Source organism: Silene latifolia, chromosome 11 (assembly GCF_048544455.1).
Source record: "Silene latifolia isolate original U9 population chromosome 11, ASM4854445v1, whole genome shotgun sequence".
Classification (NCBI taxonomy): Eukaryota; Viridiplantae; Streptophyta; class Magnoliopsida; order Caryophyllales; family Caryophyllaceae; genus Silene; species Silene latifolia.
The window spans coordinates 44,046,402-44,061,948 of record NC_133536.1 but is presented as its reverse complement, the minus strand read 5'-3'; positions in this window follow the sequence as shown (position 1 = coordinate 44,061,948).

Here is a 15,547-nt window from a genome sequence, read left to right as displayed (position 1 = left end):
CAACCCAACCCATTCGACCAATCGTCCCGTCTGGACGGTCCAAATTCTTATCTAGGCCTAAGGATGGATAGCGATTGACGTCAACCATACCATGATGCTTACTCTTTTTTGTATCAAGGGCTTTCACTATTCGAGGGAATGAACTAGGAACCGGCCTTACTCTTGTTTAGCGCGGACCTCTCCACAGACCCGGGTTTGATTGCTCGATATGACAACCCACCCTTTAAACCAAAACCCTTTAAATGCACTTAGCATACCGTTATAATGCCTGTATGAATGCTTGTATCATATGTGATCACCATTTTCTAAACTATGACGAATTTTGTAAAATCAAAAACCTCTTTTAAAATGTAAATATTTTCGAAAAAAATGCCTAAATTAGCGCAAAACCAGTCGAAACTCTGTCCGAGTATCGAGTCAAAATTCAGGATTTCAACCCATTTCAAAACCTCACTTCGAGTCAACACTTCTACACTACAGTTGACTAGGACAAACATTTCAAAACTTTGTTACATTCAAACCTCACTTGACAGAAGTGGCACACTCCCACTTCACAAGCCGAGTCTTTTCTTTGAGTAAGTGTGCTAGAATGGTCGATCGTGTTTTGATTCGTCGTCGATCTCTTGTCCAGTTCCCAAGATGCCTAAAACTAGCACCACAAGTAACAGTCAGCCCCAAAATGGTAATGATCAAATCCTAGCTGCGCTCGCTCGTCTCCAAACAAGCCAAGACCAAGTGTATGATCACCTCAACACAATCGAGAGCCGAATTATTACTGTAGAAAGTAGGCTACCTCCCGCAGAAGATGAAGTGCCTAGTGAATTTGTGAATGACAACCTTCCACCCTATGTTGGACAATAAGAAGCCAACCCTCCAGTAGGTCTTACTGAAGCTGAGAAGCGACTCCAATACTTGGGGGAGCAATTGATGTACCTCAAAGGAGATGATATTTATAGGGAGAATAATCAAAGTATGAGGCCGTGAGTGCCAAGTTACCAACCAACTTCAACATGACTGATATCTCAAAGTTCAAAGGACACGAAAACCCTTTGAATCATATTCGTGCTTTCAAAGATTACATGTCTATCAAAGGCATCAAACCCGAGATGTTCTTAAGGATCTTTCCTTCATCTCTCGACACCATCCCTAAGCAATGGTTCTATTCCTTAGAGCACAAGAAAATCGCCACCTGGGATGACGCTGCAATCGAGTTCGCTAAACAATACTCGGATAATGCCAAGATCCAAGTCAATATGCGTACTTTAGAGGCTCTTACCCAAAATGAGAAAGAAGGTTTCACCGACTTCCTAAGGAGGTGGAGGAAGACTAGTACCCAACTTGTCGAACGTCCATATGAAGCTAATCTCGTGGAAACATTCGTGGACAACTTAAGGCCCATTTATGCAAGTCACTTGAGGTACCAAAACTTTAAGACCTTCAAGGATTTAACTTTACTAGGGACAAGAATTGAAGATGACATCCGTAAGGGACTCTTGTCCAAAACGGTAGGTCGTGGATATCAAGGCTCAACAAGTTGTTCCTACGGTTCTACTAGCAAGACTGGTGAAGTTAACCTTCTTTAATCGTCAAAGAAGAATAACCCATAAAGGAAATTCACAAACATTGGTGATACATAATCCAATGCTTTGAAGAGATTGATGAAACAAGGTAAACTCCAACCCATAGGGCCTACACGATACAGAGAAATGTTACAAGTTAAAGCATGTCCTTCAGGACATGATTGAAGACGGTCGCCTACCAATACCGCCTGGAGGTAAGCCTAACAATACTCAGAATCTTCTAGGAGTTCTGATGATTACAAGTGAAGAATCTACCTTAGATTGTTCACACCTCATTTCTCCAGTCGAAAATGAGATCCATGCAATAGAAGATGAAGGGAGTTACTCCACCATTTCCCCTACCATCACCGACTTTATCACATAGGCAAGGAGTGTGAATAAACAAGTCTTAGAACTAGAAAATGTAGTGGCATTCCTACGTAACCCGAGTACTACACCTAAGGAACGTGCGCCACTAAATCTCTCTCGAAATTCTACAATGCAAGAAGTAGTAGCCGTGGTTGATGATATAATCGACCAAATCATCCACTTGGAAGCTGAAATCATAAGGTTTAGAGAGCTTGCTACCGTAAATGGAGTATAGGCCGATGGCGATAAAGACGAATACCTCACCAAACACTACCTTGTCAAGATCAGTTAGGAAATAGTCAAGAATAGCGAGGACCAGGATATTGACCACCTTACTCGTTTAGGGCGTCCGTATCAAAACACTTCTCAAAATGGTCCCCTAGCTAATGGTCCTGTTACCAACACCAACGTCGTCACACCAAATGATGGCGAGGATACATCTACTGAACACTTACTAAAGAAACTACAGAAGACAAAGGCTGATCTTTCAGTCTGGCAACTAGTTGCAAGCTCATTCCCTCATCGCCATGCTTTACTGCAAGCCTTGGCTAAATTAAATGTGGCACATAACTCTACACCCGATGATGTATTCAACTTGGTCTTCCAAGATTCAACTAAGCTAAGTAACCCAGTTACTTTCTCGGATGAGGATTTGCCACATTTCGGCGCTAGTCACAACTTGGCTCTATACATTACTGTCATTTGCTTAAAGAAGAATGTGCCAATGACTTTGGTGGATGATGGCTCGGCAGTCAACGTCATACCATTGAAAATGGCATACAAGTTAGGCGTGAAAGAGTCAGATTGGACCCCTACCAATCAAGGTGTTCACGCATACGATGGTACACGACGAAAAGTGGTAGGACTAGTCAACCTTACCATAGCCATGGGGTCGATTGAGCGAAAGGTTAACTTTAAAATAGTGGACATAGAAGCATCCTTCAACATACTTCTGGGAAGACCTTGGATTCACGCTTCCAAAGCGGTAATATCCACGCTCTACTAGAAAATCAAGATCCCATTGGATGGTAAAGTGGTGACGATCACTTCGTCACCTATCAAGGCAGTGATAGAAAATATGTCAAGCAACCAAGTGATTGCAGATCCAGTATATGAGCTTGGGTGCTTCCATAGCATAAACCTTGTAGAGAGCGAGTTGGCACCCTTGTACTTTAATCCCTACTCTAATTTAGTGGTCAACCACATGCTCAAGTCTCGGGGATGCTTCCCGGGAATGCCATTGAATCATGTCCGAAGAAATACCTTTGCACTTTATAAAGAAGGAAACTCTCAAAGGATACCACTGGGATTAGGATACAAACCCACCAAAGAAGAATCACTAGAGATGCTCATGCAATTCTAAAACCGTAAGAACGTGGGAATCCAAATGCGACCCTATCTCCCTACCCTAAATGGATACTTTGTTAGAGAAGGGAGTCAAGAATACTTTCATGGGTTACCCGAACCTTGGAACTACAAAGGAAAACAACTAGCTGGAATCGAGATCTTTCACGATTGCTACTTCATTCCTTCTGAAACGGTTCCTACCGTCAAGACTCGTCAAGCACCTTGCTTAGACGAACAAGCTGTTAGCTTACTGTTTAGAGAAGATCGATTTGTTCAAGCCGCGTAGGACGAGATCATTACCATGATACTTCAGGACGATCACTTCAACCCTACCGCGTTAATCACAGAAACCAGTTCGAATCAGCAGAAAGGATGGAGAAAATCGATCAAATGGACGAACAACAAGGGAAGACTCTTCAAGCTCACCACTGGAGAAGGAGAGATGTTCAAAGGAGAGCTAGAAGACAACGAATTCGAGTCAGAGTCAGAGTCGGAATCAGAGTCGGAGTCTAGAGAAGTCCCTAGAGAGTCTCCTCATGTCGTCACTCTGAATCCCTCTGTTTCTCCTAGCATAGCATCAAGTAGTAACAGTAGTCCGGAAAATGCCCCAACAGCTGTCCCTTTGCCGCCACTGACTACTGAACATATGGCTTCTTTGTTACAACTCTTTTCAAATTTTAATATGAATAAATCAGATTCTGCTTACTCTTTGTGTTATTCTGAATGCAATTCTATTTACGATGATAATGAGGATGACCCAGACCCAGACTCAATCGAACTACCTCCCTACATAGGTAAAGAAATACTACAAGAGGGTGAGGGGGCACCAGTCATAGAAAACACTGAACCCATCAATGTAGGAACCGAACTAGAACCTCAAGAACTTAGGATAGGGACAACCTTAAGCCCCACTGAGAGGGCCAATTTTATTGACCTCCTATACGAGTTCAAAGACATTTTTGCTTGGTCCTACAAATACATGCCAGGGATCGACATGGACATTGCAGAACACAGAATTCCAATCAAACCAGGTTTAAACCTGTAAAGCAGAAGCTTCGTCGAATGAGGACATATGGGCTCTTAAAATCAAAGAAGAAGTCGATAAACAATTCAAAGCTGGGTTCATCAAAATTTTCGAGTACTCAGACTGGGTAGCCAACATAGTAACCGTGCCCAAAAAGGATAGGAGAATCCGTGTATGTGTTGATTTCAGAGATTTGAACAAAGCGAGTCCCAAGGATAACTTTCCTCTACCACAAATCGACATATTTGTGGATAATACAGCAAATCACGCATTGTTGTCCTTCATGGATGGGTATGCGGGATAAAATCAGATCAAGATGGCCATAGAAGACATGCACAAGACCGCCTTCGTCATTTAATGAGGTAACTATTGCTACACGGTTATGCCATTTAGGTTAATCAATGCTGGAGCTACATATCAACGCACTGCAACTACACTACTACATGACATGATGCATAAATAAGTCGAGGTGTACATAGACGATATAATTGTCAAGTCCAAGGATAGAGAGGGGCACATTAATAACCTTCGCAAGTTCTTCCAGAGGCTACGAAAGTACAACATGAGGCTCAATCCTCAGAAATGCGCATTTGGGGTGACATCAGGCAAGCTTCTGGGATATGTCGTCAGTCAACGAGGGATAGAAATCGACCCTTCCAAAATCAAAGCTCTAATTGAAATGCCACAACCTCAGACAGAGAAGGAAGTTCGAGGATTCTTAGGCAAGGTGCAATATATAAGTCGATTCATATCTAAACTCACTATGATCTGTGAACCCATCTTCAAAAAGCTAAAGAAAACAAATCACACAATATGGGATGACGACTGTCAAAGGGCGTTCGACAAAAACAAGGTGATACTAGCCAAACCACCAGTGCTCATGCCTCCCCAACAAGATCAACCTCTTGGCTTATATCTCACAGTGACCGAAATAGCCATGGGGGCTATGCTAGCACAAACCGTCGGAAAAGAAGAAAGAGCTATATACTACCTTAGTAAGAAGTTCTTGGAGTATGAATGCAAGTACACACCACTCGAAAAGACATGTCTCGCTCTTATGTGGGCAACGAAGAAGCTACGCCATTACATGCTTAGCTATTCAGTCAAGGTATACTCCAAAATGGATCATATCAAGTACCTCTTCGAAAAACCCGTTCTCAATGGACGCTTAGCAAGATGGACCTTGATGCTCTCAGAGTTCGACCTCAAATATGTACCTCTGAAAGTTATAAAAGAGCGTGCCGTCGCCGAATTCTTCGCAGAAAATCTCATCAACGATACCCAAGCGATAGACACATGGTCGTTTCCGGACGAGGATATACTCCAAACCGATGTAGACTCCTGGGACCTTTATTTTGATGGAGCGTCGAACCTAAGAGGATTCGGAATATGAGTGTTGCTCATTTCTCCTGAAGGTGAGCATACACCACTCTCTGTCAAGCTCGACTTTGAGGTGACAAATAACGCAGCAGAATACGAAGCTTGCCTTATTGGGCTACAAGCGGTAGTAGGTTTAGGCATCAAGAAACTTCGAGTAGATGGAGATTCATCCTTGATCATCAACCAAATTACAGGATCTTGAAAAATTCGAAGTGAAAGTCTAGTACCTTATCCGGCCAGAATAGACCAAGTTGCTCAATTCTTCGATCAAGTGACTTACCTACACCTGCCTCGAGAAGAGAATCAGTTTGCAGATGCTCTTGCAAAACTTGCACCTATGATTAACATGCCAGACGATATGGTAGAAATGCCTTTATGCATCGAACAATGGTCATAACCGGCCTATGTGCACCAAATCACAGATGAAGAAGAATACCCATGGGAGCCGTGGTTTCAAGCGATTCTAAAATTCAAGCTCAATGGCACCTATCCACCAGATATGGATAAGAGAGGACAACGTGCTATACTCTTACTAGCTTCCCAGTACGTCTTCATGCAAGGAGAATTGTATAAAAGAACACCTCTTGGTGTAGTCTTGCGTTGTCTTGATCATTCACAGGCACAGAAAGTGATGGAAGAAGTCCATGATGGAGAATGTGGCCCCCACATAAGTGGACCAATGATGGCAAGGAAAATCACGCCTTTGGGATATTACTAGACCACAATGGAATCCGATTGCATCAATATGTCAGACATTGTCCCAATTGCCAAATTTTCGGGAATGTGTAACACGTCCCTCCTTCACTACTCTACACCATGACGTCTCCTTGGCCATTTTCTGCTTGGGGAATCGACATCATCGAGAAGATCACCCCAACCGGAATAGGAGGTCACTGTTTCATTTTGGTGGCTATCAACTATTTCACCAAATGGGTAGAAGCAGCATCCTACACTAGTCTCACAGCCAAAAACGTGGCAAAGTTCATAAAAACCAATATCATCTGTCGATACGGTTGCCCACATGAGATCATCAGTGAAAATGGATCACATTTCCAGGCTGAGACTGAACAATTGCTAGCCAAATACAAGATCAAACACCATCATTCCTCGCCATATAGACCACAAACTAATGACGCGGTGGAGGCAACTAACAAGAACGTTGTCACAATCCTCAAGAAAATGATTGACAATTATCGAGATTGGCCAAGTAAGATACCATTCGCCTTATGGGGATATCGTACATCCGTTAGGACACCCACTGGGGCTACTCCTTTCTATTTGACTTACTGCATGGAAGCCGTGCAACCAGTTGAACTGGAAATCCCATCCTTGCGTATTCTACTCAAAAGTCAAATTCCAGAAGCTGATTGGAAGAGAGATAGATATGAAGAACTCATCCTCTTGGATGAACGAAGATTGTGCGCATTACACAATGTGCAAACATATCAGGCACGTATCAAACGAGCCTTCAACAAAAGGGTTAAGCCTAGAAACATCAAAGAAGAAGACTTAGTCCTCAAATTAATTAAAGCTCTTTTACCTGTCGATCCACGAGGAAAGTTGAAACCCAACTGGGCCGAACCATTCTTGGTCAAGTCCATACTCCCGGGGGGTATGGTTAGAATCACAGACCTAGATGGGAACGAATTTGCCAACTCCACTGACCTTGACCAACTGAAACGATATTATGCCTAGAATAGGAACAAAAACACGCCTCGCGTGACACCACGTGTCGCTCATGCGACACAAAATAAAAATGGCCCCTGGCCCGCAGAAATGAAGCCTATGTCACTTTACTCTTGCATTCTGACAATTCGTCATCCTCATATCATCAAATAAATTGAATTGTGTTTTAAGAGTAAGTAAAGCTCATGCTCATTTTCTAGTTCGTTATAAGCTCTTGCTTAGAACAATTATTCTTTTACATTTACTCGAACTACGCACAAGGGTTTGATTTCATTTTTAAAATGAATACGTAGGCAATCCTTCACGGGATACAACCCGTTATTTTAAATGTAAATAGATGGACATTTGCATGTGCATTTGAAATTCGACAAGGATAATAAAAGAAAAGGAAATCACAATAGTTTCATAACTAATTAATCTTTTATTCATTTTCTTCCATAAATAATAACAGTACGTCACATAATATAAACTAAATAGGCTAAGATTCTAAAACCCCACCATTTATTACAAATAATAATAACAATAAATAATATTACGACTTAGGCTATTCTTCCATCTTTCCCTTGCCTTTGTCATTTTTGTCATACCTCTATTCTCGACCACGAGCCGGGCGCTCCTGTGCTATCTCGGACCTAATCACCAACAGTCTCTCTCGTGGTCTAGCCTTACCATTTCGATCAACCACCATCTCGGCGGCAGGAGAAGTCTTTGGTTTCTTCGACGGATGAACGACTCGGAATCCGGCTTCTTCCTCTCCCCCAGTCAAATACTTCTGATTCTCCTTCGCCACGTCACGAATCTTGTAATCAACGGGCTCGCGCTTCCTTAACTTCTCACGCTCCTCAGGAGTAGTAGCCTTCCTCCACTGCAAGTAGTAATCCGATACCCATAATGAACTAACTGAAGAGTTTATGAACCACATGTTTCTCCGAGCCCACTTGAGGGCCCACTCTCTACGGCTCTCAGCGGTATGTGCCATTGCGGTCTGAGGAACAGTATCAAGCTTAGGAATCTTCTGTTTTAAGCCAACCTGCCTCATCAGTCTCTCCGGGAAGATGCATATCATGAATTCCAAGCCAGGAATGCGCATTGATCGAGTAGGATCCAAAGACGATACTCCAATAACTGACTTGAGATGCCACCATGGCACAACCCATCTGATCAAGGGACCACCCTCATTCTTGAGCTTGTTCTCCCAATAGTTGCAAACCCAGGTGAAGTCCACCATATAAAGTCTGGTCCTCATCGCAATCGAGCGAGCATGGTACGCATGAACATTAACTGGGGGCTCGATCAACCGCAGACGCTCCATGAGCCAAACCTACCAAAGCAGGAATTAATATCCAACCGAAAAAAAAAGAAAAAGAAAAAAGAAAAAAAAAACGAACCGAAAAAAAGAAAAAGAAAAAAAAAACGAAAAAAAAGAAGAAAAATAATGGGTTGCATTTTTACCTGCAGAATGATAGGACTTCCTAAATAAGGAAGCTCACGGTCGGCTTCCCTGTTATCCAATCCCAATATGATCTCTCCTAAGCACAGACAAGCTGGGCTCCTACGCAGCTCCATTTGCTCAACCAAGCTCAGATAACGAGGATCACCTCTCATCTCCTTATCCACATGCCCTTGGAGGACATAACCGTGCAATAGGCAAAATCCGAATGGCCTACGCCTCACAACATAGGAGATAGAAGGGTCTTCCCTGTTTATAAATCGATCAATGAAATCAAGCATATAGACTCCTTTTGAGGTCACAAGACGATCAACCTCAACTTTAGTCAGTCCAAGAAAATCCCCAAACTTGTTATTATACCCTTGAGACCTAGAGGGTATAGCAGGCACATGTTCTGGATCCCATCCACCAATTGCAGCAATTTCTTCAGGAGGATAGATATAACCCTCCGGGAAGGCAAACACGTGGAAATTAGGGTCCCAGTATTCGAGACAAGCATCCAAGAACGATTTTACAACCTTCACCAATTTCAAGCTCAAAATTGACCCCAAATTGAAAGCACCCATGTTATGCTTCTCGACATTTGTAAATTCGTTTGTCCATTCTTTGAGACGGTTTTCCAAAGCATCCATGATGTATAAATTTTCTTTATAATTGGAGAGTTTTATGTAATAGATGGAAGAAAGATGGAAGAATTGTGTGAATAAAAACTACAACAAAGTCTATATTTATACTAAAAGCTGTTTCCAAAAATCTGTCAGAACAGACAAGCTGAGGAAATGGTGCAGCACTTGCTGCGCCTCTTCGAAGGATCGCAACACGTGTTGCGCCTCTTCCTCAGAGGGTTTCTGTGATTTTTCCGCGCTGGATCTTTCCTAATTCCTTTGGGCATAATTTCCTATTCGTGTAGGTTATTATTTTTGGTAATTCCGACGAATTACCATATCTTTGTGTTTCCTAATCTTGCGGGCACGCTTTTTAAGGCAAAATCGACATTTTCGTCATACAAGCACACTTACCCATTTTATTTTAATTTTTTTCTTTTTGGGGGGAATCATTTCACTCCCGTTTCACATTTTATTTCAAACTTACCCATTTCATTTTATTTTCTTTTTTGGGGGAATCATTTCACTCCCGTTTCACAATTCATTTCAAACTTATACATTTCTTCTTTCGTTTTTTTAGGGGGTAGCCTGTTGGAGCTTGTGTCCTCCACAAATTAGTGTGATAACATTTGTAAATCTCTTACAGGTTCACAAGGATATACTTAGTATTTTAATCAGTTGATTAACGATTACCTAATAACGGTTGGCTCGCTAGAGAGTTTGACGTTATTATCATACATATGGTGGTGATCAACTGGTCCCTAAAGGTCACACCTAAAGGATGTGTTTGAGAGATGTGATTATGGAAATGTAATCACATTGATGCCTTATATGACTAAACAGTTAGTCAATGTGTTGATGAGACAATTATTTAATGAAGATTAAATAATATTAGTTGAGACGAATTAACTGTCAATTCGTAAATTGAATATAATAAGTTATATTTAATTAAATGTATGTAATGTTAGCTTGGACAAATTAATCTGTTAATTCGTAATTAAATATAATCGGTTATATTTAATATCAACAAGATGAATGTGTCATAGTGGTAATGGTGAGGGTACTCAAACCAAAAGGTCATGGGTTCGATCCTCACTAGATGACAATTTACACATTTTATACATTTTTGGAATAACCGAAAATAAGAGAAATAACTCTCCTAATTTCGGATTATGGGCCGAGTAATTAGTAAAAAAATCTACCCTAATCTCTCTCTCATACACGGTTAAAGGGAGAGATAGGAGTAAATTTTTTAACCTAATTTTTGCTCTAACTCAACCTTGCCTCCTCTCATTGGAAAAACACAAAAAAAACCTAAAAATTAATCAGTTAATTTTTGGATCGATTCTAGCAAAATCAAAGGGTATTTCTCATATCGTCTTGGGTGCAACTGATAGGAGAATATCATTGCGATATTGTTCATAGGCCATAAAAGCTAGGACCGAAGGTTATTTCTTAATCCTTTACGTTTTGTTTATGCATTTTAGTTTTATGACTCGTAATCATCACTTTATAATTCGTTATAATCCTTAAAAATAAAGGGATGCATACAGATAAATCCCAGAAGTGGTATTAGAGCTTGGGCCACGAATTTTAATTTTGATGATTTTCATAAAATTGTTTGTAAACAATAATTAGGGTTTGCGAGAAAAAATATAATCAGCTGGTTTTTTTTAGCCGTGGAATTTTTTTTTCGTTTCCGTTACTGTTCACGGATGAACAGTATTATTAAAAAAAAATTTATTTTCTGTTTTTTTTCTTTCTTTCGGTTTCTCCTGAAAAACCGATTAAAGTTTTTTTTTTGCGGCTGTTTTTGTTTATGCCGATTTGAAAAGCATCCGAGAAAAGAATTTTTTTTTTCCTATTACTGTTCACGTGGTTACTGTTCACAGAGGACAGATTTGAATTTTTTTTTTTGTCTTGTTTCGGTTTTTACAGATAAAACCGTATACAAAATAAGAAAAGGGCTGTTTTTTTGTTTTTGCTGTTATTGCCGAAAAAAAAAAACTTGTTTTGTTTTTTTTCTTGATTAGCCGAGACATATAAAAAAAAAGGGATTTTGTTTTTGTTTGTTTTGGCCAATATTAATTATACATTACCTTTACAATGTATGATTAATTGTTGTGAAACGGTTCACAATTTTAAGATACCAAATTATTTTAAAGCAGTTTAAAATATTGATGGATTAAAATCATATTACAAGTTTAATATGAATTAAGATTAAATTTAATGTGATTAATTGAGGAATTGTCACTTAATTTGATTTAAATAGGTGGTTTGGATAAAATTAATCAACATAATTAAGGAATTGTGTCATGTATGTTTAATTTATTTTTAGTTGATGCATTTTATTTTTGTTGAATGAATCGTTGAATGAATTTATTTACGTATTTGTTTTTTTGCAATCGGTTGTAATTTGTAATACTTAGTGTGGCCTTAGTTAATTATGTTTTCGTAATGAAGGAAACATAATTTTTATGTAATTATGAGATCTCGAATCTCCTTTATTTTTCTTTAGTTTTCGGTTTTGAAATTAGAATGTAATAAATAGGTTTATTATGTAAATTTTATTTATTGTATTTTTCAAAAGAAGACTAAAGATGGAGATTGGAGCTCACTCCCGCTACATGGATCAAGATGGAACATCAAGACAAGCTTCTCGGGTCCAAGGATGGATTCCAAACTTGTATTTAATGTTCATTTTGATAGGATAGGCCACACTAGGACTTTTATTGTTTTACGTTTTCATTCCTATTGCTTTTCATTCATATGATAGTTTATGCATCATATTCCGCCTAAACCAAACCACCTACTACTAAAATGCATGAAAATTGACACATATAGGTCGTATGTTAGTTTTCATAGACATACAGATGTCACATGTTTATTAAGCCATCACCTTAGTTTATTCATTCACGCATGTTACATATTAGTTCACTTAAAATGAATTAAAATTAAGTTGATGGGATCTTCCTCTAAAACGGAAATTGAGATTAGTCTTTATAAGGGCAAACAACTATGAATCCCTTCTTCGTCGGTAGGCATAATATGACCCCTTCTACGTTGGGTAAGTAGTTTGTGTTGACTTAGTTTATCTCAACATTATAGTCCGAAGAGTTTCTCGTGATTATGATGGACTAAAGATAGAATTTACAGAAATTTGTCGACCAAGAATTCTAACGGTAGAATTAGCTAAAAGGTTAGCTTATCAATTTATAGATAATTGAGTCTTGGGATCATTTATATAATTCTTGAGGAAGGTCAATTGTATAAATGTTTTGAGTCTTCGCGTTATGACAGTAGTTCATTAGACTTAAAAATATAAACGATGCACATGCTTATTATTTATTCTTCTTTTCGCAGTGTAGAACACGTTTATTTTACTGTTACAACAAAATGTCTGGAAATAACGCAATCCAAATGCCTAGTGCCACACTTGATCGCGCGTCCTGGCTTAAAGTTTTTATGCACCAAATGAATTAGTTCACACGTCTGAAAAACGACGGGTCCAACTTTGCGGACTGGGAGGCAGCACTACGGAATGCTGCCATTGCTGACGGTAAGCTGAGGTACTTAACTGAGCCAATACCGGTAAACCCAGGCCCTAATGCAGGAGTCAACGAGTCACTTGCTTATAGTGACTTCGTTATGGAAGCGGGTGCGATAAAGAACGTACTCGTCTTTGCAAAGGAAACCAATTTGCCGAGACGCTTCATTGCCCAAGGTGCGAACAAGATTTTCACCACGCTCACTAACGAGTTCTCGAAAGCACCGAGGATCGTTACTTATGAGCATACCTGTCGCTTCTTTGATGCGAAACTCCAAAAGGGCCAACCGGTTAGTGTTGGGGTTGGTGTCCTTAACAGTTAGTGCAAGGACTTATAAACCTCTAAAAGGATCAAAGGGCATACTTTGGTATTATTATCAGTTGATCCACGTTTATCAATAACGGTTGGCTTGCTAGATAAGTTTGACGTTATTGTCATACAGATGGCGGTGATCAACTGGTCCCTAAAAGTCACACCTATAGGATACGTTCGAGAGATGTGACGGTATGAAAATACTGTCATGTAGATGCCAAATATTGACTAACCAGTTAGTCCGAGTAATTTGACTAAGTAATTAGTCAAATATGTGATGTTGAGATATTATATTTAATACGGATTAAATATCATGGGCTAAGGCGAATTAACCAGTTAATTCGTAAAATTAAATATACGTGATTTATATTTAATTAAATATATATGAAAAATAATTATACAATACTGTTTTGTCGGACACGTATTAATATTTCAGCTAACCCGTATAATTAGCTGATGCCTTAATTTCCGATAACCGATAACAGTTTATAATATAAACCGCGTCATATACATTTTAAGCGAGACGGGTCGGATCATCGGATCACTAGTCAAATGAGGAGAAAGTGGAAAGCCCACTCCCTCCTCTCTTGACCCGCGGACCGAGGCAACAAAAGGAGAGGCTCCCTCTCCTTTTGACCTAGCGATTTTCATTTACAGAAAAACTAGGGTTTTGGAGATAGCTTCTCTCTGAAACCTGAGATCTCTCATCTCGACAAAACTCACATCGTTCTCCCTATATTGCAAGGCAATCGGAGAACACTTGTTCTAGCACAAGGGCATATCTCGGACAAAGTCTTGGGTGCAACGATTAGGAGGGAATCGCTTAGATTTCGATCTTTACGCCGCAATTAAAAGGACCCGAGGTTGATTTCTATACACTTATCGTTTCTATTGTTTTATCGTTTTATGACTATAAATTGCATGTAAATTTTACGTTATAGTCCTGCAATTTAAGGGGTAGTATACGGATATTAACCCACAAGTGGTATCAGAGCGAGGCCACGTAAATTTTTATATGTGTTTTTCATAAAACGATTTTTGAAACGATGTTTTTGTGCTTGAAAACCCGTGCCCAGTATACACGGCAGAATTTGTTTGAAACCGTGTCATGTATTACACGGCAATTTCATCTTTTTCGTTTTGTTTTGTTGAAACCGTGTCATGTATTACACGGTTTTATTCTCTTTCTCGTTTTGGTTTTATGCATGTTGTTGTTTTATACAGAGATTATAACAATATGTCATGTTTTGTCAATTATCAAATTTGTTTTGATGCGTTTTGATCAAAATTTTAATTGATTTTATCTCGAAAATCAGTTTTCACGAGGGTTTTGGTTTTTCCAGAGGTTTTCAGCCACTTTTGCATTCGATCGAGCGTATTTCTACTCGATCGAGTGCTGTTTTTGTCTTGTTTTTGATCGATCGAGTCCCTGTTGTACTCGATCGACCCTGTCTCAAAACCTTTTGCTCGATCGAGTCCTTCTTTGTACTCGATCGACTGTTTTCAAAACCCTCCGCTCGATCGAGTTGTCCTCGTACTCGATCGAGTAGATTTGTTGATAAAGGTACTCGATCGACCACCGTATTGTCGATCGAGCACCTCTGATTAGCATACCTCTCGATCAACTTGCGTTGATCGATCGAGCTCCTCATCCCTCGATCGAGCACTTATGTCCCTGGATCGAGGGATTTAAATCTTTAATGACTTTGAAAATTTGTTTCTTTTTGATTTAAATTTTCCTTTGGCTTTAATATGTACTTTATCCGGATATAGTACACTCGCTTAATAGTGAATCGGTTCACTCACATACCATATAGTTGTTTTAAAGTGTCTTTAAAATGACGGATTATAATAGATTAAAATTAAATGATAGAAGCGGTTTTATCACACGAATTTTAATCATTAAAAGGTGGTTTGGATAAATTTAACATAATTACAGAATTATGTCACGAATGAATTTGTTTTAGTTGATGCATTTTTATTTATCGTTTTGTTGAATGCCGTGAATGCCTTTTAATTACGTATTTAATTTTACAAGCGATTGTAACTTAGTGTGGCCTTAGTAGAACGTGTTACCGTAATGATGGAACACGGTCTTGGTTGTATTTTGAGATCTTGTATCTCCGTTTTGGATTTTTTCACTTGTAATTACAGTTTTAATTAGAATGTAAATAGGTTTATATTTGTAATTTTAATTGTAATTTTTGAGAAGACCAAAGATGGAGACCGGATGCTCACTCCCACTACTTGGATCAAGATGGAACATC